Source organism: Mesoplodon bidens (assembly GCF_964165515.1).
Source record: "Mesoplodon bidens genome assembly, chromosome: 5".
Taxonomy (NCBI): domain Eukaryota; kingdom Metazoa; phylum Chordata; class Mammalia; order Artiodactyla; family Ziphiidae; genus Mesoplodon; species Mesoplodon bidens.
In genome coordinates, this window is record NC_138161.1 from 87,772,656 (window position 1) to 87,798,229 (window position 25,574).

Here is a 25,574-nt window from a genome sequence, read left to right on the forward strand (position 1 = left end):
GAGCTAGATCTGGGTGGAGGAGACATAAGCATCTCCTCGGTTGGAAAACACTTGGTATGTGCAGAAACTTTAGTTTCCTTGATTATTAAAATATCTTGTAACAGTCTCAAATGGATATGATTCTGCTACTCTTCACCTCAGACTATTAATTTCTCTTCATCTTAAAAGGGGGCCTAAAACAAAACAGATAGCAATCAATCCGAATTTGTGACCAAAGAGACAGTACTGAGCATAAGGAACTGCTTCCCCAGAGTAGGTATCCCTGGTCTTTGCAACCACAGGGAAGCATCAACCACAAGGAACTGGAAGAGAACAGGGTGCGGTGAGGGGGCAATCCCAAAGAGGAGCTTTCTCTGCACTTGCTCCTCGAGAAACATAAAGTCTACATCTGACTCTCAGACAGTAGCAAAGAGGGTCAATATCCATTACTTCTAAATGCATTTTCTATGTGGCTTCTACAATACATTTTACCTACCATTGCTATTATGCAGTATAATATACCTTCCAAGATCAGCTGGATTCAAATCCCAGCTGCATGACCTTAGGCAAATCCCTTAACCTTCTAGGCCTCAGTTTCCACGTCTGAAAAATGGAAATAATGAGAGTACCTAACTCATAGTATTGCAAGGAGGATTGAATGAGATAATGTATATAAAGCGCTTGACAGTACCTGGCATAGAATAGCTGTCAGCAGATGCTGGCTATAATTATTTATAGTCCTGTCTTGTGATTAATTTTAAGTGTTGTCTTCCCTCTTAAGTTCTATGTTTCATGAAGGAAGGGACCGTGTCTCATCATTGTATTTCCAGTGCCTGGAATACTGGGTGCCTAGCCCATAGATGGGGTGGCCTGTTTATGGATGAACAACAACAGCAGGTAGTGGAGTCATGTCCACTTGAAGCTGGAGGAGGTAGCTTTGGTGCTGCCTGCCCCTTTCCTTCTCATATATCTCAGCTTTGTGTATGGATCTACCTGATTCTGATAGTGTTTCCTTCACCTTTCAACCTCCATTCTGCTCCCTCCCTTTCCTCCTCACTCAGAAAAGAGCACAAAGAAGAAGACATTAAATCAGTAACCTAATAGGGTCACGGGCGTACTTCAACTTTCAAGAAATTGAGGAAGGGGGCTGAAGCATTACCACACCAAGAGCCCTGGACCGGAATTCCAGACGCCTGGTTCTGCCCATGACCAGCTGGTTCACTGGGAGCAAGTTATGTAACCCATCTGGACCCTGGTTTCCTCATCTGCAAAATGTGGGGAGCCTGGGCTCAGTGGTCGGAGGTGGGGGGGAGTAGGTGTCACTGTTAACATCCCCCCTTTCCACCCCAAGGAAATTCAGGAAAATTAGTTGGAAATTTAGTTTTCACAGTGACTGAGTGGGGAGAGTAGTATTACTGTCACTTAGTACCCAGGGGCCAGCCAGCAATACTAACTTCCTGCAGAGCCTGGGTCAATCTCCCACAGAGGTGAAGTAGCAACAGTGCCCTCTGTTGATAAGACACTGAATGACCTCCAGGGTTGTCCAGGTCCCAGTTAAGTCTGTTATGTTGTAATGGTGACCTTAACAAAGGAGTCATTAGCTTCTCTTCGAGAATAGAAAGTCTTTAAAGTAAGGGCCACAAATCATACCTTAAACAATGGTTATTTCTCTACTAAAGTACTAAAGGAGTGTAAGGGACTGCAGACAAATACAGAGGGTCTGGCTGATGTCACACAGCTGATTCACCCTGAAATTCTTTTAATGGTGCCGTGCAGCCAGGAAAGGGGAACACCTGGGTATGTCTTGCGGGGACCTCTAAGAACTGACCCCCTGTCTGCCACGCCACCTTGGTGGGCTCCCACCTGCTCTGACGCTGTGGTCCCCGACACTAAACCGCGCTCTCTAAAGGTATTGCATTGTTTCTTGTCTCCCCGATGGTGTGTTTTCTTGGCCTGGAATGCCCTTCACTCCCAACTCCCCAGTAAGCTTACTCACTTTAGATTCACCCCTGGCCTCTGTGCTAGTAATGAACATTCCATGTTTCTACTACAGCACCGAGCCCAAAGGACCATTAATCCGCACCCCCTCCCAGCTGGTCTGCTTCCCTCTCTCCTGTGCTTCCCCTCTGGTTCCATTTGCAGCAGAACCTTTTCTCACCAAAAATCTTGAAAGGCATCCAACCTCCTTGTTCAAGCAGGGGTTTGAGCAGCCTCCTAACTGCCCCGGGGAGCTCCTGAATTCACCTCAGCCAACACAGTTTGAGAAATGTTACACTCTATTTTTAACTCCTTAAGTGACAGGGAATCTTCTTCGAGCGAATAATTTGCTACAAGGACATGTCAACACCTAGTTCTTTCCATCAGCAGCCAGGGAGGGCATGGACAGGATACAATCCACTTTACATTTCAAATATAAATGGCATTGGGCATTGAGCAGCTCTTGGTTTGAAATAAATAAATTAAATAGCTGTGACGTTTTGGAACTTAAGACACAGGGTTGTTTTTGTTTTTGTTTTAGCAACTGCTTATAACATAACACTAGAAAAGAAAACCACCTACTTCTCCTCCATTTAAAAATTTCCCTTCCAAGCTGAAATAACCATTCTCAATGGGTCTGACAGATGACTGAATAATACACCTTTGGGATGGCAGTTTGGGCTTAAATGAGATCCTGGAGGTGGAACAATTAGCAGCCTCAGCTCAGTCCCAAGCAAAGGCGTCCTGTGCTCTGGAACAGGAAGGCTGCTGAGCTGTCAGCCTTTGATGGGGGAGCCACAAAGGAGGCTGCCCAGCGTGAGTTGCCTTTTCCATCACTAGAGAATGCCAAACCAAATTAGGATCCAGATGAAGGCAGACTTTGAGGGAATGGCTAGGAATCAGCTGACCTAAAGATCACTAGAAACCTGAGGCACATCATTGTTCAGACAGTGTTTAAAGTGACAACTCCATAAAGTCACAAATAAATTGAGTAGGAGTAGCCCCTAAGGTGCCTAATCTAATCCTTCTTTTAGAGATGAGGCCAATATCTCACAACTAATGGGGACCTAAACCCAGGACACTTTCTCACCTGTTCCAGTTCTACCTTCCAGCTCCTGAATTAGAAATTCTTTTTTTATTTTATTTTATTTTATTTATATTTTTATATAGCAGGTTCTTATTTGTCATCAATTTTATACACATCAGTGTATACATGTCAATCCCAATCGCCCATGAATTAGAAATTCTTATCACTAAAATTTAAACAATTTTTTTAAACAAACCTTTTCAAACTTCACTTAAATTGAATTAAACATGAACCATTCATCTCTGTTTCATGTAGGATTTAATTTTTTTTTTATTTGAGGGCAATGGGGAGGATGTTATTATTACAAGAGAATTTTGAGGTGAAAATTCAATACTACTCCTAATTTTAACTTATTTCCACTTAAAGAGAAATTAAAAATATAATCATAGACCCTAGTTTGGATCTAAACTACATAGTCAACCAAGGAGTAAAAATGAAATTCTGGGGGAAAAGAAACTTTAAAGGAGACAAAGAGTTAATATTTTTTATCCACGAAAATTATGGAAAAAATCCCATCACATTGCAATTGCTGAGTCATTTCTTAATAAAAGAATGAAGTAAGATTTTTTTTCTACTGAAATAACCAACAATAACAAAAATAACAGACTAAATCTAGAAAAACAAAATTGGCATTCCAGTGGGACCCAAAGCCTCAATCAAGACTTCAAGCATAAAAAGGCCCTCTGAAAGAAAGGAAGAAAAAAACCCGTCAAATCAAATCAGGGAAAGCAGCGGCTGTGGGGTCACTCGGCTGGCGTGAAGTTGAGCGTCGCTAAACCAGAGTTCCTCTGCCGAGTTTATGATTAAGCTCTCTATCCAAAACTTTATTCCCTTTCTAGTTTTACACCTGTTCCCCTCAAGACTGAAGAGTATCAAAGAAAAGAGGGAAATGAAACTAAGCAGAACCCTGTGGGGCCCTCCTGGGTACAAAAGCCCCTTCGTGTCTCCCGTTTCTTGTTTGTAGAAAAAGGCTTTTTCCTCCCAGGCCTTCCCTGAGTTCCAAAGAGCAGGGTCAAGAAGTTAATGATTAGGACAATAGTGTCATGGCACACCTAGTTCCTCCCAGAGGAGGATAGATAACAATCTCATGCATACCTTTGAGTTGTTCTCTGGAAACTAAGACCCCCACCCAAGTGGAGGATGGTGACTACATGCTGACCACAAGCATGCAGACCCCAGACTGGTTGGAACCAGAAGGTTAAGTTTCAGAAACACCACCCTGTAACCTCACCAGGAACTCATCAGAAGAAGGTCCACAAGCTGGTCACATATCCTATGACCCTCTCCTTTAACACTGTCTTTAAAAACACTTGCCTATGGGCTTCCCTGGTGGCGCAGTGGTTGAGAGTCCGCCTGCCGATGCAGGGGACACGGGTTCGTGCCCCGGTCTGGGAAGATCCCACATGCCGCAGAGCGGCTGGGCCCGTGAGCCATGGCTGCTGAGCCTGCGCGTCCGGAGTCTGTGCTCTGCAGGGGGAGAGGCCACAACAGTGAGAGGCCCGCCTACCGCAAAAAAAAAAAAAAAAAAACACTTGCCTGAAAGTCATCGGGGCGTTTGGGTCTTTTGAACACAAACCACCCGTTCTCCTTGTTGGCCCCTGCAATAAACCCTTCTCTGCTCCAAACTCTTGACATTTTGATCTGTTTGGTCTCACTGTGCATCAGGCACATGAACTGGGGTTGGACAACAGGCGGGCGCACTCCATTCCAGTGCTTAGACAGATTTACACACACACTCTGCTCCCCTTTTTCTTTTTCTTCTACCTCACGTTTGAGGATTATAGTACCTTCAAGGATTATAGTACCTTTAGCCCTCTGTATCCACAGGTTCCACATTCATACATTCAACCCAACTCAGACAGAAAATACTCAGGGAAAAAAATTCTGGAAAGTTCCAAAAAGCAAAACTTCTGCATGCCAGCAACTATTTACATAGCATTTACATTGTATTAGGTATTATAAGTAATCTAGAGATGATTTAAACTATACGAGAGAATGTGTATAGGTTATATGCAAATACTATGCTATCTTATATAAAGGACTTGAGCATCCACAGATTTTGGTATCCAAGTGGGGTCCTGGAACCAATACCCAGCCCTGACCTCCACTTCACCACAGATACCAAGGGACTATGTTACCCCTTTACCTACTCCCTAAAATAAGTACAAGAGAAAAATAACGGTTTTGTCTGAAATAGCCATGCAAGCCTGGGCTCTGCTATTGCTGTTATTTTCTAAGGAACAGCAAGATGGCTTTAGAACTGCTAGCTTGAGGCAAGTCTGGAAGAGAGAATCCTTTCATTTCTAGGTCACCAAAATACATTTGTTTCCAGCGGAGCACATGAGCAAACCAGGGTTGTGCAAAATGCAGACACTCCACCCACCATCTCCATTCCTCCTTATCCAAGGACTCACACAGGTAGAGTGTTTCTAGCTCTTCGTGCTTAGCTTAGATTTGATCTCATGTTTATTGAATAAGAGTTCTTCAATTTCCTGATTGCAAGGAAATGCCCTTACCTGTGTGTTTTCACAGCATCCGACACTAACCTACTGATCGTAATCCAATACTGTGATTTTCAAAATGTGCACCATAAGAACCATGAAAATAAATCAAATGAAATAGAAAAAAAAGTCACAGTGTAGAACATGTAATAATGGCAGCTGTTGTTTCACGGATTAACTGTTACGGTTACATCGATCACCTATCTATCACTGATACTGTAGACTACCACCCGATTCTCCTTTCAAGACTGAAGTATCTGAGAGGTCTCAACCAAGGCCCTCTCTGGGAATTGCCCTCAGCCCAAGGTCATGTTCCATCCCGGAGACAGCCAAACCCAATTTCTGGTTGATACAGAAGTATAAAGGCTCAGGCCTTTAGTCTTAGAGTTGGGCAATTCTGAAGAGTCCGCTTAGCTCCTGACCTCTCCTTGGGATGGGTGAGGTCTTTGTTGAGACTGTATTACAGTTAAACTTCTTCCTCTACACAATGCTACTTTCTTCACAGGTGTAGATCCTACACTCCCCAGTAAAATTCCTACATATAAATCATCTCAGGATCTGTTCCTGGGGAAACTCCATCTAAGACAATTGGTACCAGGAATGGCCTGAGGAGACAGGCTCTCAGAGTAGCTGTCAATAAGACTCCCATCACTGGTGGCAGGTGGCTCACTGATAGTCCCTGGCATGCTGTAGCAGGGTCACTGTCAACATGGTCACTAGTGGGGAACTGAAGTAGGATACAGGTGCCAGGGAACACACTGGTGAGTCCAATATTTCAGACTTTTGCGATGTCCTGAGGAAACAGTAGTTTAAAAAGGTAGAATCAGATGGCTTTTGCTGAGACTACTAGCGAAAGACAGTGGAAAGCTACAGTTATTGATCAGCTGAAGGCAATGTGTGAAAATCATAAGGGAAATCAGGTTAAATTCCAAGGTCTGTGCAGTATCTTCAGTCAAGATGGGAACATCGGGACTTCCCTGGTGGTCCACTGGTTAAGACTCTGTGCTCCCAATGCAGGGGGCACAGGTTCAATCCCTGGTCAGGGAACTAAGATCCTGCATGCCTCACGGCATGGCCAAAAGAAAAAAAAAGGATGGGAACATCACTTCTGTAGATGCAGAGGATGCCAGGGATGAGAGGTTTCAAGCTTTTAAGTGCATCAACCTGGACGTCTCCATTCCAAGTTTCAGAAATCATTCCTTCCCAATCAGGCTTGAATTGAGGATTCAACTTTTGCTTTACCCTAATAATTAATTCCTGGATCTGGTCCTCAGCTTTTTCTACCCTCAGGCTGCAGAAGATAAGAGTCTTTTTATATTCTACACATTTTTTTTTTTTTTTTGATAAATGGACAACAGCAGCAGTCAAGCCTGAGACAGGCGTGTTGAGCAGGAGCTTGGACTTCTCAGGAATAAATATGTGTGTCACCCCAACAAGATTGCCATATAGACCGGCAAAGATGCTAAACAAGGTGGGGGAGATTAAAATGGGTAGCAGAGGAGGGATATGATGAGCAACAGGTACAACCATTGGACAATATGTAATGGCGGGGGCTTTCTTCCCACAACTTTGCCTGGGAAAAGAGACCAGCCAGAATTCCAGAGGAAGTGTTTCCAGAACTTATTATGCAAAGCAGATGGATCCAAGCATCATAAGGAATTGACTGTAGTGGATGCTGTGGTGTGCTCCCCAGCTCCCTCCTTCAGGACTGGGCTACTCTGAGTCTTTCTTCAGGAAATACCCTTAGTCAAAGAGAGCAGTTGGACCCAAGGTCATGCTCCTTGCCTAAGGTAATACCCCTGACCCGGAGGCAGCAAACATTCAATGATTGGTTGATATAGGAATACAAAAGCCTACATCATTTATGTCAAAGTGGAAAACTTTGAAGGGCCATCCCAGCTCCAGAGCTCCTTTTTGGGGGGATTGCCTGGGGCTTTGAAACTGCCATCAACACCTTCCTCTGCCCAAATCTGTCTTCACTCTCTTATTGGTGTTGATCCTGAGAGTACCTCCCAAAACACTTCCTACAAACACATCTCTGCCCTGAGAATCTGTTTCCTAGGGAACTCAATCAAAGACTCATCCATCTATTTACCTATCATCCTTATATCTTCCTACCTACCTACCTACCTACCTATCTGTATTCTCAGTGTTAATGTAAAATAATATTTCTTACTATGGGGTGGAAGTTTTTAGAAAAGCTCTGACCTAAAGGATGAATAGAAAAAACTAGGTCAAGCATTGGGAAATATATTCCAGATAAAGGGAACAGCATGTTCAAAAGTCCTGTGGTGTAGTTGCTTGAGCATTTGAGTAACTGAAAGCAGGTCAGTATGGCTGGAGTAGACAGTACATGTCTAGTGAGTCCATGCAGGGCCTCACAGGCCACTCTGGGGAGTTCTGTCTTTTCCTTAAGACCAATGGGCAGCCACTGAAGGGTTTGAAGAAAGAATGTAGGGTCATCAAGTTTTCATTTTGAAAAAATCACTTTGGATGCAGGACAGGGAATAGAGGAAACTGGAAAAGATAACGGAAGAATAACACAGTACTGCTTGGTAATTCATTTGAGAGCTAATGGCAACTTGGACTAGGATGGAAATAATGGAGAAGGTGAGAGGTAGAGAGAGTCCAGAGCTATTCAGGAGGTCAAATCAACAAGATTTGGGGATGGATGGGATATATATTCACCCCCATGTTTTCCAGAGTGCTTGACACAGCAGGGATTCAATAAACATTTGAAAAATAATGGACTGCATGAAGTAGTGACGTTTGAGGGTCGTATTCAGGTTCTTGGTCAATACCATCCATATGTCCACATCAGTTTCTTCCGTTCCCCTCCCCTCCCCCCGCCAATACACACACACACACATTTTTATCCAGCCACAAAGTGTACAGGAGCAGATGAGGTGGGGTTGTAAGTAGGGATTACAATCATTTCACCCTTAAATAAATTAGAAGATGACTTTAGTGGATGAAGTTCCCTTAAACTCTATAGAGAGGCCAATTTACTTCCCCTCTGCAGAGATCACAGAGAAACTAGAGATTGGTCTTAGCTTTCCCTCTGAGAGTGAAGATGAACTCTGATTTTCCACTCACAGTTAAGATTAAAGCATAGTTAAGATATCTAACTGAACATCTTCAGGAATGCTACCATTCTTTGGTACAACACGTCTTGAGGCAAAGAGGTAGACAAGGCAACTTTATGAAAAGACTTTGTACATCCTTATGATCAAGGAACAAGAATGTTCAAGAATATGCTTGGCATCGTGTCTGCTTCTAGAGTTTCCCCAGGTTAACGGGGCCTCTACTTTTCCTTGGCCTGCATGTGCCATTCATCTGAGGCTTAAAAAATCCTCCTGCCCACACAGACAGAGCTGTGATCCAGCCCTCACTGCTCCCAGACTGTGGCAAAGATGAAGCAAGGTAGCGATACAGGACAGTTCCCAAGCAACAGCTCTCCATCTCAACACCACTCACTGTGAATTCCTCTGCTTGGCACCTCTGAGAAGCAGAAAATGGATTGTTTTCAAGATTGTTCGGGGCTGGGCCAACTGAGAATTGAGGCTTGCTCACAGACACAGGGCTGGGAAGAAAAGACTGTGTCTCATTTTTCTTTGTTAGAAACTAGCATTCCTCTGTCTTCATGGCTGCCAGTTTGGCCCAGTTTATAAACATCAAAATGGATGATTAAAAGAAAACGATCAAACAGTCACAATTTTGAGCAGACAATGGTTAATGTATGCAGAGTCCGTGGCAGGGAGCCTGACGCCTGTACCGAGCACAGGCGTACACAGCTAAAGTGACAGCAATGACGAGCAGACAGGCTGTGGGGTGATGAGCGCTCAGAAAAGTAGCAGAACCAGTCTCTTGGTTATGGCCATAAGCCAGGCACACATTGCCCGATAATCTCCTCTCTCAACCCCCCACATGAGCACAGGACAGAAGATCTGACTGGCTCTCATCTAATTTATGCCACAGAATTACCACAATCATTTGTGGCTTTTGTACATTAACTTCTGGGAGGAAAAAGCCCCCCTAGCTATGAGGGTTCAAAGGCTGGGGATAGAATACTTGCATGCGGCCAGCTCCCTGGCCTCCCCAATATTCTACCTCTCCCCACCCCGCATGACAGCCTTCCCTGTCCCCCAAGTCCAGGTGACACGCGGGGATATGCATGGCATTTAAAAGCCTTGGTTCCTGGACACCAGTCTAGGATGAAGTCTTTACCCAATTTCAGTAAAAGGAGAAAAATAAGAACTTCATGACAAAGTTTTCCAGAAAGCCGCAAGTATTCAACTTAAGCAGCCTTCTTAGGATTTGGGGCATTAAAGTGTCCATTAATTACATGTTCTCAATTTTTTAAAAGTAAAAGTAAACAACCCTACGTGGGTTCCCAGTAGTTATTTTTGTTTTTCATTGGGGTGGCAGGGTGAGATTTTAGTGCCCTATGAAATCTGAGAGTCAGGCACAGGTGTTTTAGAACACATGGGGACAGTATGGTAGAAACACTAGGAATCCCCTTAAGATACAAAGATGGGCTGTTCTTGAGGCTGTCCCTCAAAGGTTAAATGTAACAATGTATACAGTGCTCAACAGCGTACAATAAATAACCCATGTGAATGCTATGGGGACCAATTTCTCTTTCCTCCTTAGTCTCTAAGGCCATTGGACCTTAAGTCCATCAGGCATGGCTTCTACACGCTAGAACCGAAAGTGAAAGCTCCTCAGAGCACTCTGCCTTGTGTCTGTTTAATCCTCTGACATCGTCAAGGACAGCATCTCACAAAGAGTAGGTGCTAAATCACGCTGGGAAACGTGAAGTTTCTAGGACTAGTGGACCCTGTAAGCTGTCTCTAACCACAGAGAAGAGAGACTCCAGTGACCCATCATGGCTTAATCTGGGAGAAGCTTGATAGAACTGGGGCGAATGCCTACTTAAGAGGGGCAGGAAGAGAGACTGTAAGAATGGCTCGCGGTATGGGGACTGGAGGAAGAAGCCACTTGGTCCGATGTGAGTATTTTGCTCACGAAGGTTTCGCTTTTGTTCTTTCCCAAGTGTGAACACCCACACCGGGCCGTGGAGTAATCCTGGAGACCTGAGGAGACCTTAGCATTCTGCATTTCAGAATCTCACAGTTTACCTGAGGAAGAGAAAGGTATGACAGGAGAGTAGCAAGGCCCAGATGCTGCCCTGCTACAGTTCCTCCATCTCTGCCCCCACTTTTCCTGAAAGAGTACTAACCCTAGGCAGGACAGATCCAACCTCTTGGGGAAGGGTAGCTCATTTTTTTAGATTTCCAATCAATAGCTCCCTCTCCACGGACTATTTTACGAGGCAACTCTGTCTTTCCCTGAGGACCTCTGGTAGATCCCACCTCCCAGCTGCAGATTAAGAAGATATATGATGTCTTCCTTCCAGGCCTTGCATAGGTTTGTCAATTACAGTACCCGCCCCTGTGGTCAGATTTACAACCACCGGTCGGGAGTGGGCAGGGTTGGCGTTGCACCACGAGGCACCAACAGGCACGGGGGCAGAGATAAATAATAATAATAAAAAGACAGTACTGCATTTCATTTCACCTAATTTATGGCTTTAATAGGAAACCAGTCCACCCACAGCGCCATCTGGGTCACTTAGAACCTCTGTGCAGCAGCAAGAGCGGGTCTGGAAGCTCAGAGCTGTGCGGGAAGAGAAAGGACCGCACCGAGGTGGAGAGAAAAACAAAGGCAAAGGACCACAGCGTTCCCAGACATCATTCTTGGGGCGGCAGGAACACAAACAGGGGCCCATTTGACTCTTCATCAGGGCTATTGATGCATAAACCCTCTCCCACAGTGTCCTCAAACCTCCAGAAGTTTTAATTAAAACAAAAGAAGTGTCAGCAGAAGAAGTACTGGAATATAATTAGGGCCCACCAAATCTAAAGTAATACGGGGAAAAAAAGACTAGTAATGAGAGGGAAGCTTTCATGTTCTTACTGAATCCCTGCTCTGTTGCTGACACAAAAATCAATTTCAATAGGCTTTAGTTGTATCTGAGCAGGAACGCAGGCGACAGACGAAATTTAGTGAGCAATTTACTGGAGTCAAAATGATTTCCATGAAAGAAAGGCTGCAATGAGTGCTCTCAACCAAATGCCTCCTCTGTAAGAACTCTGCAAGAATATGTGTGTGTGTGCCCGCGTGTGTGTATGTAGATATAGATGGGGGGCGAGGGTGGGGATTTTGAATAGTTATCTATGCTTTAGCCTAAAAGAAAAAAAAACCCTCTTTACCTCACACCTTTTAAGGGCCAATTTTAGCTCCACCCCAGGTGACATGTGTGGATGCCTGGAGACATTTTTTGATGGTCACCAGTGTTCAGTGCTGCTACCTATATCTAGTGGGTAGAGGCCAGAGATGGTAACCTTCTACAATGTACAGGACATTTCCCACCCCCAACAAAGAATTATTGGGCTCCCATTGTCAACCGGGCCAAGACTGACAAACCCCGATTTAAAAGAATTTGACATTTAATAGGTGCTCAATGAATGCTGAATTCTGGTAAATGTCATAGTCCCCAGAGGAACTGAGGTTACAAAGATCAAAAGATAAGGCCCTGCCCTCTGGGATCTCCAGTGGAGGTGGGGAGGAGTGGAGGTGTCACTGTTCTTTCTTTGCTTAGTTAGCAGTACTTACAAATGAGGGGCATATTTCTCAAATTCCAACATCCATGGCCTTTTAGAACACAGGTAATACCCAATAGCCTGTGAAGCCACTCTCCGTCTGGCTTTCGTGTGTGTTAGGAGGCCAATTCTAAAATCTTCACTGTCTCCCAATGAAGCAGCATTTTCTAAATTTCAAAAAACAACTGATAAAGTAGTATTGGGGCTAAATAAAATTTGGTTTATATTTAAAATTTGGGCACAGAAGTATAATTTTTGCTAATTACATTAATTTTGGGAAGAATATCCTATTTTCATTTCTCAACAACTGTTAGATCTTCTCAACTCTCCATAGTGTGTGTGTGTTCTTTCCCCCTTCTCCAATGTTTAGTTACAGTTTTTAGCTATCGGCAGCTCAATTCAGGAATACATTATTTTGTTTGATTAAAATAGAATTCATGATGAAACTTTATGCTTAAATATAAAGGTCAACTATATAAGGATAAAGATATCTGCCTTTATCCAACATAGGTTCTTCAAATGAAGGGATGTAGGAATCTTGCAGCTGTTGTAAGTGATCTGTTTCCAAGAAATAAGGAAAGCGGATTTCTTTTTTTTAAAAGAAAGAATAAGATGACCAACATTATTCTCTATTAATGACACCGTTCACCCATTTTAGGCAATTGAGGATTAAAGAGCCCAAGTTTCTTGAAAGTGGCCAAAGAAAAACATCCCAAATATGGATCCAGCACAGTGTATGAAATGATTATGTCATTGTCATGGTTCCACATGCAACAGCAGAGGACCCAGATCTCTGCAAAGGCTAAAACCTCTCTCCTGCCAACGGAGGTCTTCTGTGTCAGCAACACAGATTGCATTAGCAGCTATGCTTTCCAAGCGAAGGCAAATCATTTTTTAGGTAGGAGGGCAAGAGGACAAAAATGACATTTGAAAACTGAAAGCATTTCATAAATGCAGGAAGGCTCTTACATACTTATAATCTTTCAAAGTGGTGGTCAACACGGACTACAGCAATTTGTCAGCAAACACATCCATCCCTGTGACGCAAGCTGCTGGGAGGAACTGCTCATGTGCCTCTCAGAAGCCTCCACCCTCCCTCCAGAGCAATAATGCTGGGCGAAAGGTGTTGACACCTGAGAAAGAAAGAGGGCTCTTAAGTAAATATGATGTGCCCTAGGATCTGGGCAGGTTGCTGACTAGTTAATGAGTGCATTGATGTGCAGCTAAATTTAGCTGTGATCTAACTGTGACCTGTCAGGTAGCTTCCTCTCAAGCAGGGTGAGGTTCCCCTCACTCCAGTGAAATTCTTCTCTTTCACCACAGTTTCATGCTTCCAGCCTAGACTGACTGATCAGGGATTGTGTGAAGGACAAGGAGAGCATCTGGCTGACTTTTCGACCAATCTTCTCATCTCAAGCAGGGATTTCACCTAGTCTCAGAGAAAATCACCAAACTGAGCAGAAGCTTTGGAGCACTTGAGAGATGAGTATGGAAATTAAGAGGAAAAGCTTTGGAGGAGGTGTGAGGAGCCCTTGTACGACTTCCTGGGCCTAGAATTACTTTTGGTGGATAGTTTCCTTATCTGTGAATTGGGTATAAAATTATTTGCTTGCTAGCTTGTTGTGAGGATTCCATTTATATATATATATACACACACACATACAGTCGTGGTATAGTGCCTGGGTAAATGATGATGATATTTCAGTGTTTTCAGTGTTACTTAAAAGGTTCTGTTTTGCCCTCCTGCTGTCCGCCTCCCCCCTACCCAGCCCTGGAACTTTACATTTCCTTCTTGCTCTACTTGCTTCAGATTTTGATTCAAAAGTCACCTTTCCTCGGGAGTCCTTCCCTGGCCATCCTATCTGACAATTCAGCTCCACCCTAGCTCTTACTATCCTCCTCCCCTGCTTTATTGTCATCGAACAAATGATAAGTTTTATTTATTTTGTACATTGGGCAGCTCTCACTCTAGAATGGAGGGCAGACACTTCTCTTTGTCTTGTTCACTCTCTGTCTTCAGTGGCAGATCAGTGCCTGCACTCAATCAATACAGGCTGTAAGAATGAATCCCCAACCTTGGTGGCAACACTTGTCCAGGTCCCTCTGTTCTCATAAAAAAATCTCATCATCTCTTATTCGGAGGCATACAACTGATAGATCAAGTACTGTCATCAAATGAGAAAACTGAGGCTCAGAGAAGCAAATTTTTTGCAGGTCATATTTTCCATTCAGATTGGCCTTGCATAAAAGTAAACCAAGCAAAAATGCATTACTCCTTTTTAATTCTATTTAAAATTCTCCCTAACGCTACAGGGTAAAGAATAGAGCTATAAAATAAAATGCCTGACAATCAGAGTATATTTTGTCTAGGAAGATATATTTGTGTAAACATATATAATTGTTCTATTTAAATATTAGCAACATGGATTGAAAAGTTATATAATATAAGAGTATGGAAACATTACAAAGTATATAAGTGGGGGTGACTGCATCTTCAAATTATATTCTTGCTAGCAGCAGCCAACAGATCAACCTTACAGGTAGAAATTAAGGATGAGGTTGTTTGTGCTTTTTGAACCAAAGAGAACACTGGATAAACTTTCCTTGACACAAATGTGGAAAGATGGAGCTAGTACATTCACCTAAACCTGTAAGACCTCAATCAGCTAAGGTCACCTGCACAAAAGAATGAAGAATTGCCTTTCCTTCCTCCTCTTTCTCATTTCCAGTTGTGGAATAGGTGTAGGCATATGGCCAAAGATTCAAATATCAAATCTAACGTAAACCTAGTCGCCAGGACCTGATTTCTGTCACCTTGGGCCTTAGGTACTTGCCTACTAGCCAAAATATCAGTATCCATCTGCATTTCTTTGGAGTTTAGCCCAGCAGTCTTGCATCTGCAACATTAATGATTTATTTCACCCACGGCTTCTGTCTTTAGTAAGGACGGTCAGAAAATCAAAATGGTGCTCATTTGGGCTTCCCTGGTGGCGCAGTGGTTGAGAGTCCGCCTGCCGATGCAGGGGACACGGGTTCGTGCCCCGGTCTGGGAGGATCCCACATGCCGCGGAGCGGCTGGGCCCGTGGGCCATGGCTGCTGGGCCTGCGCGTCCGGAGCCTGTGCTCTGCAAGGGGAGAGGCCACAACAGTGAGAGGCCCGCCTACCGCAAAAAAAAAAAAAAAAAAAATGGTGCTCATTTAAGCAAATAACTGAACTGATAGTTTTTATTATTAAAGTGTGACTTAGGACATCTCAAGATCTCCTAACCAGAAAAATCTGTCTTAGATTTAGCAAACCATTAAATGATAGGATTTTAATGCCAGTAATAATACAATGTATTAATTTATTAATCACTGATGGACATTCAACAATTTACAGATGCGACCCTTGAAAACTACATAAGAACTGTACATACTATGCTTGAAAGGCTTGAATTACACTTTTTAAAACATTGTATTTCTGTTTCTACATGTTTTAATATTTACTTTTTCTCTTTGAGAAAAATACCTTTTAGAAAACAAACTCAAAATCAACAAAAAATCCTCGGAAGATAGTAAATGCAGTGGAGCTGAAGGGTAACAGTACATACATTCTATTCAGAATTTGATCAGTTTCCAATTTTTCAATAAGGCTCTAGGCAAATCTCTTTTACCTTTTCATGCATTTTATAAAGAAGGGAAAGATAAATACTTGCTACGCCTGTTTTATAGGACAAAAATGCAAACAAGAGCAACCAGATAGAGTTGAGTTCTTATGACTCAACTGACTGAGTCAACATTTCATTGTGTTGTTCATGATAACGTCCAATAGAGTTGTCTAACCTTGACAATTTCTGTTCAGGGGTTCACGATATATCACAAATACAATCAGTACAAGATTCCCTTATTAAGCAAAATAAGACCATAAAAAACTTTCCAAAAAGACCTCATTTCTATAAATGGAAATGGATTTCAGACACGTTGGAATGTGGTCAAGTGTTTACAAAGAAAGGTCTTATAAAGGAAATCTAATTTCACATAAAATGGGCATAATAATTATAATAAGTTTTAAAAAACCCTTCTTACCCTAGTCACAAGCCACATTGTTACACAACTCCAAGAAACACCAATCCCATTTTTTTCTATATAAATGGAAATTTCCTGGACTTGAACAACATGGCAGCCTGTAATTAAAATTTAAATTCACAGACTACTTACTGAGCACCTGTTATATATATAAAGTGCTGTGTCAGTCTCTGAGTGTCTGAGTCATAATAATCATAATTATTAAAATTATTAAAATTTCTTGTGCTAATTTAAGTTCATTTTAATAGAGTTTACTCCTAAAAGAAGATTTATAAAAATACGGTTTTGCTTCCTGTTTGTTTCACTTTCAGAGGCTTCCTCAAGTCATGCCATCTTATTTTGGTGAAGACACCATTAAAAAGAAAATCTCTAATATATGTGGTCCTTACAAGACACAATAATTACCTTAAAGAAAAATAGCAAGAAAGAAATCCACCTTATCTCATTGAGAGAGAACTGTTTTTATTAGATCCAGAATATTCTTTTCTAATCTATTTTGCAAGGTCCTCCAAGGACAACCCTACTGCAGAAAAAAATTGAAGAGGATTGAGATTTTAGAGAGGGTTTTTTTTTTTTTTTTTTTTTTTTTGGCTGAGTTGGGTCTTTGTTGCTGCGTGTGGGCTTCTCACTGAGGTGACTTCTCTTGTTGGGAAGCACAGGCTCTAGGGGCTCAGTACTTGTGACACACGGGCCCACTTGCTCTGCGGCATGTGGGATCTTCCCAGACCAGGGCTCAAACCTGTGTCCCCTGCATTGGCAGGCAGACTATTAACCACTGTGCCACCAGGGAAGCACAAGAGAGGCTGTCTTTTAAAGGCCATAATACAATTTTAACTTTGTGCTTAGTGCTTACTATTCTCATCAAAGATTTTTTTACTCAAATAATCAACATTACAATACATTCTCAAATATATTCACTTATCCTGAAAAAACAAAACTTTTCTCAAACAGTTTGATAAATGACAGCAAGGAACTTCCTGCATTTCAGTTTATATTTGCCAGTACAGAATCACTCTCCAGTCTGGTCACATATTATTTCTGCCACAGTTTTAGAGGAAGATGCTATTAAGAAAATATCATGTTTTTCAATTTGAAATTTAATCTACTGGCCTGTGTTACAAAGGTCAGATGGAAATGAACCTTATGATTGTATGTTATTAATCGATACAGCTCTATTTGATATATTTCAATCAAATTGAAATTTGATTAATTACTTGAAAAATTAATTCAATGGCAGTAAGATAACAACAACTTACTGGTTCTCTCTATATATATCATAGGAACTTGACTAGGCTTCAACAAAAGACCTGAAAGTACTATGAGATTATGAAAAAGGAGCAAGGAAGCTACCTAGAAAGATTTGTATAAGTTTGTTAACTATTTTGCATTTAACTGCACCATTAATTATTTATGAACAATTTCTTTCTGGATTACCAATATTCTCAGATACTCTTAGGAAATACAGTATTAAAGCAAACGATTTGGAAAAAAGAAGTTGGAATAAGAGGAAACAGGAATTCAGATCTCTTGAAATGTCAACCTCCATTGTGTACAAAGGAGCCAGCTGTGTAGGGATTTGGCTTCTATAAAAAAAAGACCTTAGGGGCTTCCCTGGTGGCGCAGTGGTTGAGAGTCCGCCTGCCGATGCAGGGGACTCGGGTTCGTGCTCCAGTCTGGGAAGATCCCACATGCCGCGGAGCGACTGGGCCCGTGAGCTATGGCCACTGAGCCTGCGCGTCCGGAGCCTGTGCTCCGCAACGGGAGAGGCCACAACAGGGAGAGCCCCGCATATGGCAAAAAAAAAAAAAAAACAATACTAACTCCACAACCTAAATTGAAGTTAGAGAAGTTAGAAGTACCTGTGAGAGTGATCTGAATGATTTGGAGGAAGGTGTCAACACATTCATGATATCCCAGGCTAAGAAACAGGATGAGAAAAATATATAGTAACAGGCATCAACTATATGAATGTCACTAGAACAGTGGATCACCTTTTATATGAAAAATAAAAGAAACAATAAATTTAATTCATAATTTAAAATTTTAAATTTTCTTATAAAGTAGACTTGATGAAAGGGTCAGAGTTACCTAGGGAGGTTGGGACATCTTTTTAAGATATTTTTACAAAAACAGAATTAGATACTCAGGATTTTAGTATGATGAGGGTGTTATAGTACTCCATAATGGAAAAGGGGAAACCCAGATTAGGTGTTAAAAATCTGTACAGTGATTTGTTTTTTTACAATTTATACATTTCTTTCCCATAGATCGTCTCATTTGCTATTGATAACTTTCCTCTGAATACCTACTAATACAAATATGAATAAAACGCTATTTCTTGCCCTCATGGAACTTAAGTCATAGCTTTCCTACATTATATGTTTTTAATATTGTGAATATTTTAACTTAAGGAAACGAACATCAAGTCCTGTGGGAAATGGTAAGAAAAAGAGAATTGGAGGTGGGAAGTAGAAAAGAAGCAGAAGTAGGTGTTTCTATAGGGCTGTCTTGAAACCATAAAGGAAGTAAAGGCAAGGAAAACGGGAGAGTGGAACTTCAGGCAGATGGCAAAGAGTGTGAATGAGAGAGAGAAGGCGAGGGAAAGGGAGAGGGAGGGAGGGAGGCAGGGAAAGAGAGAGAATGTTGCAGAAGAGGGTAATGAACCCAGATCAGCCTATTCTGCCACATTCTGGATGTCACGGGACAGAGCAAATCCTGAGCCCTGAGGGAGATGAGAAATGCGTACTACGATACTCTGAGCTGGACTTGCTTAGATAAACATGATCCAAACTCTTCCCAAGTCAAATAAAAAGGTACTTGTTTGAGACAACAGTGGAAACTAAGATGACTCCACAACTGTGAGTAATAAATTAGATGCCACTGAACACTTGGATTGGAGAAGCAGTCAAAGAAAATGTATCTCCCCTAAATTAAGACCAGACACTATAAAACTCCTAGAGGAAAACATAAGAACACTCTTTGACATAAATCACAGAAAGATCTTTTTTGACCCACCTCCTAGAGTAATGGAAATAAAAACAAAAACAAACAAATGGGACCTAATGAAACTTAAAAGCTTTTGCACAGCAAAGGAAACTATAAACAAGACGAAAAGACAACCCTCAGAAGGGGAGAAAATATTGCAAACCAATCAACAGACAAAGGATTAATCTCCAAAATATATAAACAGCTCATGCAGCTCAATATTAAAAAAAAAAAAAAACCCAATCCAAAAATGGGCAGAAGACCTAAATAGACATTTCTCCAAAGAAGACATACAGATGGCCAAGAAGCACATGAAAAGCTGCTCAACATCACTAATTATTAGAGAAATGCAAATCAAAACTACAATGAGGTATCACCTCACACCAGTTAGAATGGGCATCATCAGCAAATCTACAAACAACAAATGCTGGCGAGGGTGTGGAGAAAAGGGAACCCTCTTGCACTGTTGGTGGGAATGTAAATTGATACAGCCACTATGGAGGACAGTATGGAGGTTCCTTAAAAAACTAAAAATAGAATTACCATATGATCCAGCAATCCCACTACTGGGCATATATCCAGAAAAAAGCCATAATTCAAAAAGACATATGCACCCCAATATTCATTGCAGCACTATTTACAAAAGCCAGGTCATGGAAGCAACCTAAATGCCCATCGACAGATGAATGGATAAAGAAGATGTGGTAAATATATACAATGGAATATTACTCAGCCATTAAAAAGGAACGAAATTGGGTCATTTGTAGAGACATGGATGGACCTAGAGACTGTCATACAGAGTGAAGTAAGTCAGAAAGAGAAAAACAAATAGCGTATATTAACACATATATGTGGAATCAAGAAAAATGGTACAGATGAACCAGTTTGCAAGGTGGAAATAGAGACACAGATGTAGAGAACAAACGTATGGACACCAAGGGGGAAAGCGCAGGGGGACGTGGGTGGTGGTGGTGGGATGAATTGGGAGATTGGGATTGACATATATACACTAATATGTATAATAAAATAGATAACTAATAAGAACCTGCTGTATAAAAAATAAATAAATTAAATTAAATTACAAAAAACAAAACAACAAAAAAGAAAATGTGTCTTCATATTCACACTTCAAAACAAGACAGATTCTAATTACATCAGTAAAAATACGGGGGCTGGAAATAATAAACAGTATGTGGTCATCATAGATGGTAAGTGAAAAGTATCATTCATAGCTAATACCTACTTAGTGCTTACTATGTCAGGCACTGTTTTAAGCCTTTTACATATCTTAACTCATCATGACCAACTATGAGGTAGGTATTAGTATTATCCTCATTTTACAGACGAGGAAACTAAGATACAAAGCAGTTACACACCTTGTCCAAGATATCTATTATTTAAGATATATAGCTTCTCATTGATGGTAATTTCACTTACTACATTTTCTTTATTGCTTCATTTAATAACCAAAAAATATTTCACAGGGCTTTCAGGAGTTTGCTTGCAAACTTAGTCTTTCTAGCACTAGTTACTCTCTCAAGATTTGGGGTTTTCAGCTATGATTTCTCAAAATGGAGTTTTCAGAAACTCTCAGCTTGAGAAACTGATATTATGATAGACAGATGCCCATATATTTCACAGAATCGGAGCCAGAGCAGCCAACACAGATTGGGCTGGACAGGAATGGTAGCAAAGTTAAGACTTTAATTCAGTTCTAAATGATCAAAGGGACTAGATCAGGAGAAAGACAGGGAAGGACATTTAAGGCACTGAACACAGGTATTAGTCAAAGTATTAGGAAGAGCCAGAATCTGTGTATGGCTGTGACAACATTTGTGTATGGAAAACAGCAGGAAATACGGTTAGAGAAATAGACAGGGTCCCAATCAAGAAGAACTTCCCATGCCATACTAAAGAGTATGACATTAAAGGGTTTATGCTGGGAGTCACAGGATCAGATTGGATTCCAGAAAGGACACACTGTCACTGTTTTCCATACCCCATCCTCACCTCCTCACATACCACCATCAGCTCCAGGACTCAGTTCATCCATCCTCTACCATGATTTGGAGACTATTAAACCAGTCAGGATCTGAAACAAAGTCTGTGGCAGAGAGAAGAGAATGGATCCAAGGGATAAATAAGAAGTAGAATCAACAGGACTTTTATACAGGAAGGAGCTGACATTTCTGGCGTGTGAATCTGGGTGGGTCAGGGTACCACTCCCTGAGACAGAAGACTCACAGGAAAACATGAAGGGGGAGGTGGTGACTTCAGTCTGAAACATACAAGGTTTCAGGGGCTTGATGAACACCAGACTCGTGTGCCCACTAGGCAGCCAGAGAGGAGGCTAAGCTTCAGGGGGTTGAGCTGATCTTACTGAGACAAAAGAACTCACAAAGGACACTAAGAAAAAATAACCAGAGGCTGAGAAGAGAGAAAGTTGCAATGTCAAAGGAAGTTAAGGAATGAGAAAATTTCAGAAAGGAGGGTGTGGTGAGTTTTAAAAAGGAGGGTATAGTCAGAACTGGATGCTACAGGAGACCGAGTGAAATAAGGACTGAAAAGGGCTCATTCAACCTGGCAATGATGAGGCCTCTGGGGTAAAAGCAGGAATTATAAGGCAGAGACAGAAGCCAGATTAAACATAGGGAAGGGAAAAAATGGGAGGTGACCGAGGGGAGACAAAGAAGGTAGAAAAACGTTGGCTCAGTTTGGAAAGAGATAGACACTGATACTGAGGTCTCACTGAAGAAGTCTGTGCTGAGAGGAAAGAGGCAACACAGGGAGAGAGGAGCGAGGCCCCAGAAACAGGAGAAGGGAGCCTACACCAAGGCAGGAGGACCAGTCTTGAACAGAAGAAGGGAAAGGTCTTGCACCAAGACAGGATGGAAGAAGGTAAGAATGTGGGTGGGCAAAGATGAGCTGGTGGAGGGAGAGAGAAGCATTGTGGGATACCTGTCCACTGGCTCTTCTTTCTCCAAGAGGCAGGAAGGAAGGACACCTGCAGAGAGTACTGAAGCCAGGGGCAGTAGAAGGGAGGAGAGGAAAAGTTTTGGAGTAATTCTTCCAGGAACAGGAGAAGGAACTGAGTAGGTAAGTACCAAAGATGATTAAGTAGTACCGAGTGCCACTGGAGTTGGGTTTTGTGCTTTTCCCTGAGTTGTGTCGTGCAGCCCAAATGCAGAAAAAGGAAGCAAATGGTTGGACTGATCTAAGGTAAGGTGTCTGCAAGGTGGATATTCGGGAAGACAAAGGGCACAGGAGATAGCACATGTTGGCTTACAATGATTAAAATAAGGAATCATGGGGCCCAAGGCTGGATAGACAAGTTATTAAAGTTTCAAGACTGACAGAAGGGACCAGAGGGTTTATTCATAAAGAGCAGGTGTGCAGGGTGTGAGGGAGTATAAACGGGAGAGTCAAAGACTGTGTTCTCAGATTGGGATGCTGCATATTTAAGATTTTAAAAGCAGAACAGACCTGGGTCAGGATAAGTCCAGGCTGTGAGTCACAAGAGCGGGGCATTGTTACAGGTCATAGTAATACAATTATAGTATCAATATTATCCCATTTCACTAGTGAGCCAAAGATTAGGTGACTTATTCAAAGTCACAGCTAATTAACGGCAAGGCCAAGGTTTTAATCCAGACCTTTGCTGCCAAATCCTGTGCTCTTTTCATACAAAATCATTTCACTTGGTACTCTTTTCTTCCAACCTTTGAATAAGAAATAATAAGATGATGATTTTGCTTTCAGTCTAGAACCAAGTTATAAATAAAAGAAAGCTATAAATCTGACTTAAAATGCAAGTGAAAGTGACAGTATTATTTTCAGTATTCTGGTTATTACCTCTAGTGTAGAAGCTTATGAAATTCTGTTAAAATGTACCTTTTTACACAGTGTTTTCTTATTATAAAAGCATTAAATATAAATAGCTATCTAACATGGCAACAAAAATAGCTAAGAACCATTTTAGCTTATGAAACATAAATCCAGCCTGAAGTGGCAGGTCGGCCATTATTTCAGTACACTATACCCCACTAGCTATCAAGTACCAGGTTGCTTTAGGATGATTTAGGAAGATAAGGAGATATAACATCACATATTTCCAATCTAGGTATATTTAGGTATATACCCAAAAGTGAACACCTGATTTGTTCAAATGTAAATGGGGCTGCCATTTTCTTTAAGAAGAATCACTCGAGCCCAGAAAATCCAAGGAAGATAAGGAAGCTGGCGGTGGACATAAAGGGCAAATTAGAGCCCTACTGCAGTTAGTTACTGCTAACCCCATCCTGGGCAGCCCTTAGGATATTATACATTAACAGGCATATTCAAATGGAACGATAGTGGTAAACATAATTCAATCTGGAATAATTCATTACAAAAGGCAAATGAAAAAATGTCAGATTTGCTACCTATGACATTAGCTATTACTGCCCTTTACTATATATTAAAGGGAGGAGCCTGCAGGAAAACATATTCTTCACCCATTCTCACATACGGTTATACCATAGCTATTTATTTCACCCACTCTTGAAGCAGCAGGGTTTTCCTCTGTCAGCCAAGGCCCATCCAACCCGGCTTATCAAGATTCTCCAACTGTTCCTGGGATTCCTATTCTCACTATTAGTAGCTACTAGCTTGCTTTTCCTGAGTAATTATTTGCCAGGTTAGGACTTTACCTGGACTGCTATTTAATCCACACATCACCCACGTGAAGTAGGTACTGTTACCATCCCCCACCCCCATTCTACAGATGAGGAGAGTGGGGCACCGTGACAAGCTCACACAGGTGGTAAGGCCTGGCTCTTAGCCACTCCCACATACCCTCTCCATGCCTCAGCCTTTACTACCTCCCCATCCAGATTTCACCCAACTTCTGCTCTACATCTCAGAGGTCACATGTTCGGGAAAACTCCCCACTTACTTGGGTCCACACTGATCACTCCCTTCTCAGAGGAAGCTTCTTCATGCCCGGATAGAAGCCTTGCTTTGTGCCAGCATCAGCACCCTCTAACGTTCATGGGGAGGACCTTGGGGAGACCAGCTGGCCCTGTTTGCTGGGAAACTGGTGTTGACAGATGAGACAGTGTCTTCACAGAAATGAGGCTGGGTTAAATAGCATCAGCACTTTAAAAATTCTAAGATGTAATCCAAGCCCTGGTTCCTCAAAGTGTTCAGGGATAGGGATTCCTGCAAATCTGAATTATGTCTTTTCTTTAATCTCATGTGCTCAAACCCGGTAGACTTGAAAGACTAGCAAAAATGAATGTTAGAGCTGTTAGAGACATTTGTGCGCAATTATATTAACCCCTTCCAGCCTACTCCTCCAAGGCCACGCAGGCAACTTAGAGAACAGCAAGGACTCCAACTCCTTCAGCTGTGGGAGGAAGGAAGAACACTGCCCTGGTGTTCGGAGAATCTTAGTTCTGCACCAGGCACTGTCACCCACCAGCTGCGTGACCACCAGCAAATCACTACGATCTCTCTGGGCCTCAGTTTCCACCAGTGAAACAAGAGTAATGATACCTAAGGCTGTTGTAAGAACTAAATGAGCTGGCAGAAGAAAGTTTGTAAAATGTATGATGCTCTGAAAATGCTACAATTTTCCATTATTACTTTACATTTGGGATATCAGACGCTTGTGTTGGAAACTTTTTCTTTTCCTTACAATTCTCTGTTGCAGCAATCATCCACTGATGGTGTTCAAGACCACTGTCAAATACAGTGTATCTTATTCAAAGGCACCAACTAGCAAAAGACCACAAGCATAATGTGTTATGATGCATCTGAAAATGTCTGTCTGACCATGGAATAGCTGAAGCTCATCTAAACTGCAGCGGGAAAACCAGTAAACCCAACAAAAGCTATCACCTATATATATCGACTGCCAGACAACTTAAAGGTGGGTAATGGGGTATTGAAGATAAACCAGAGCACATGTTGTAACCTTCATGGTTTTCCTGGGCAGACCTGGACAAATAGTAGAGGCCAGGACACAGATGTAAGGGCTTACTGTAGGAGGGAGAAGTGATAATTTCTTGACACTTTTAAAAGATGATGATTTCAAGAGTGTCGACTGCTTTGGTCTGTTCCAGCATGAGGCTTGTCACTCTTGCTGCTGGAGGTCTGAGATGATGTCTGAACGTGTTTGGGGCATGATTTTGATGATCTGTACTGATAGCCGGGCCCAGAAGTGAAAAGTAGGAAATGCCATAATAGTTATCAACCTTCCTTCCACTGTTTTGGGGTAATTTCCTCTGGCCTAGGCAGGTTAGCAACCTAGGGCTGGGGTGGAAGCAAGGTGCA

The 25,574-nt window shown here is 42.0% G+C and overlaps 1 protein-coding gene across 5 annotated transcripts in view; it reads right to left on the bottom strand.

Moving 5' to 3' along the window:
* The window catches only part of TNIK (TRAF2 and NCK interacting kinase), a 412,416-nt gene that overhangs the window by 165,799 nt on the left and 221,043 nt on the right, over nt 1-25,574 (bottom strand). The gene's annotated exons all lie outside the window — the stretch shown is intronic.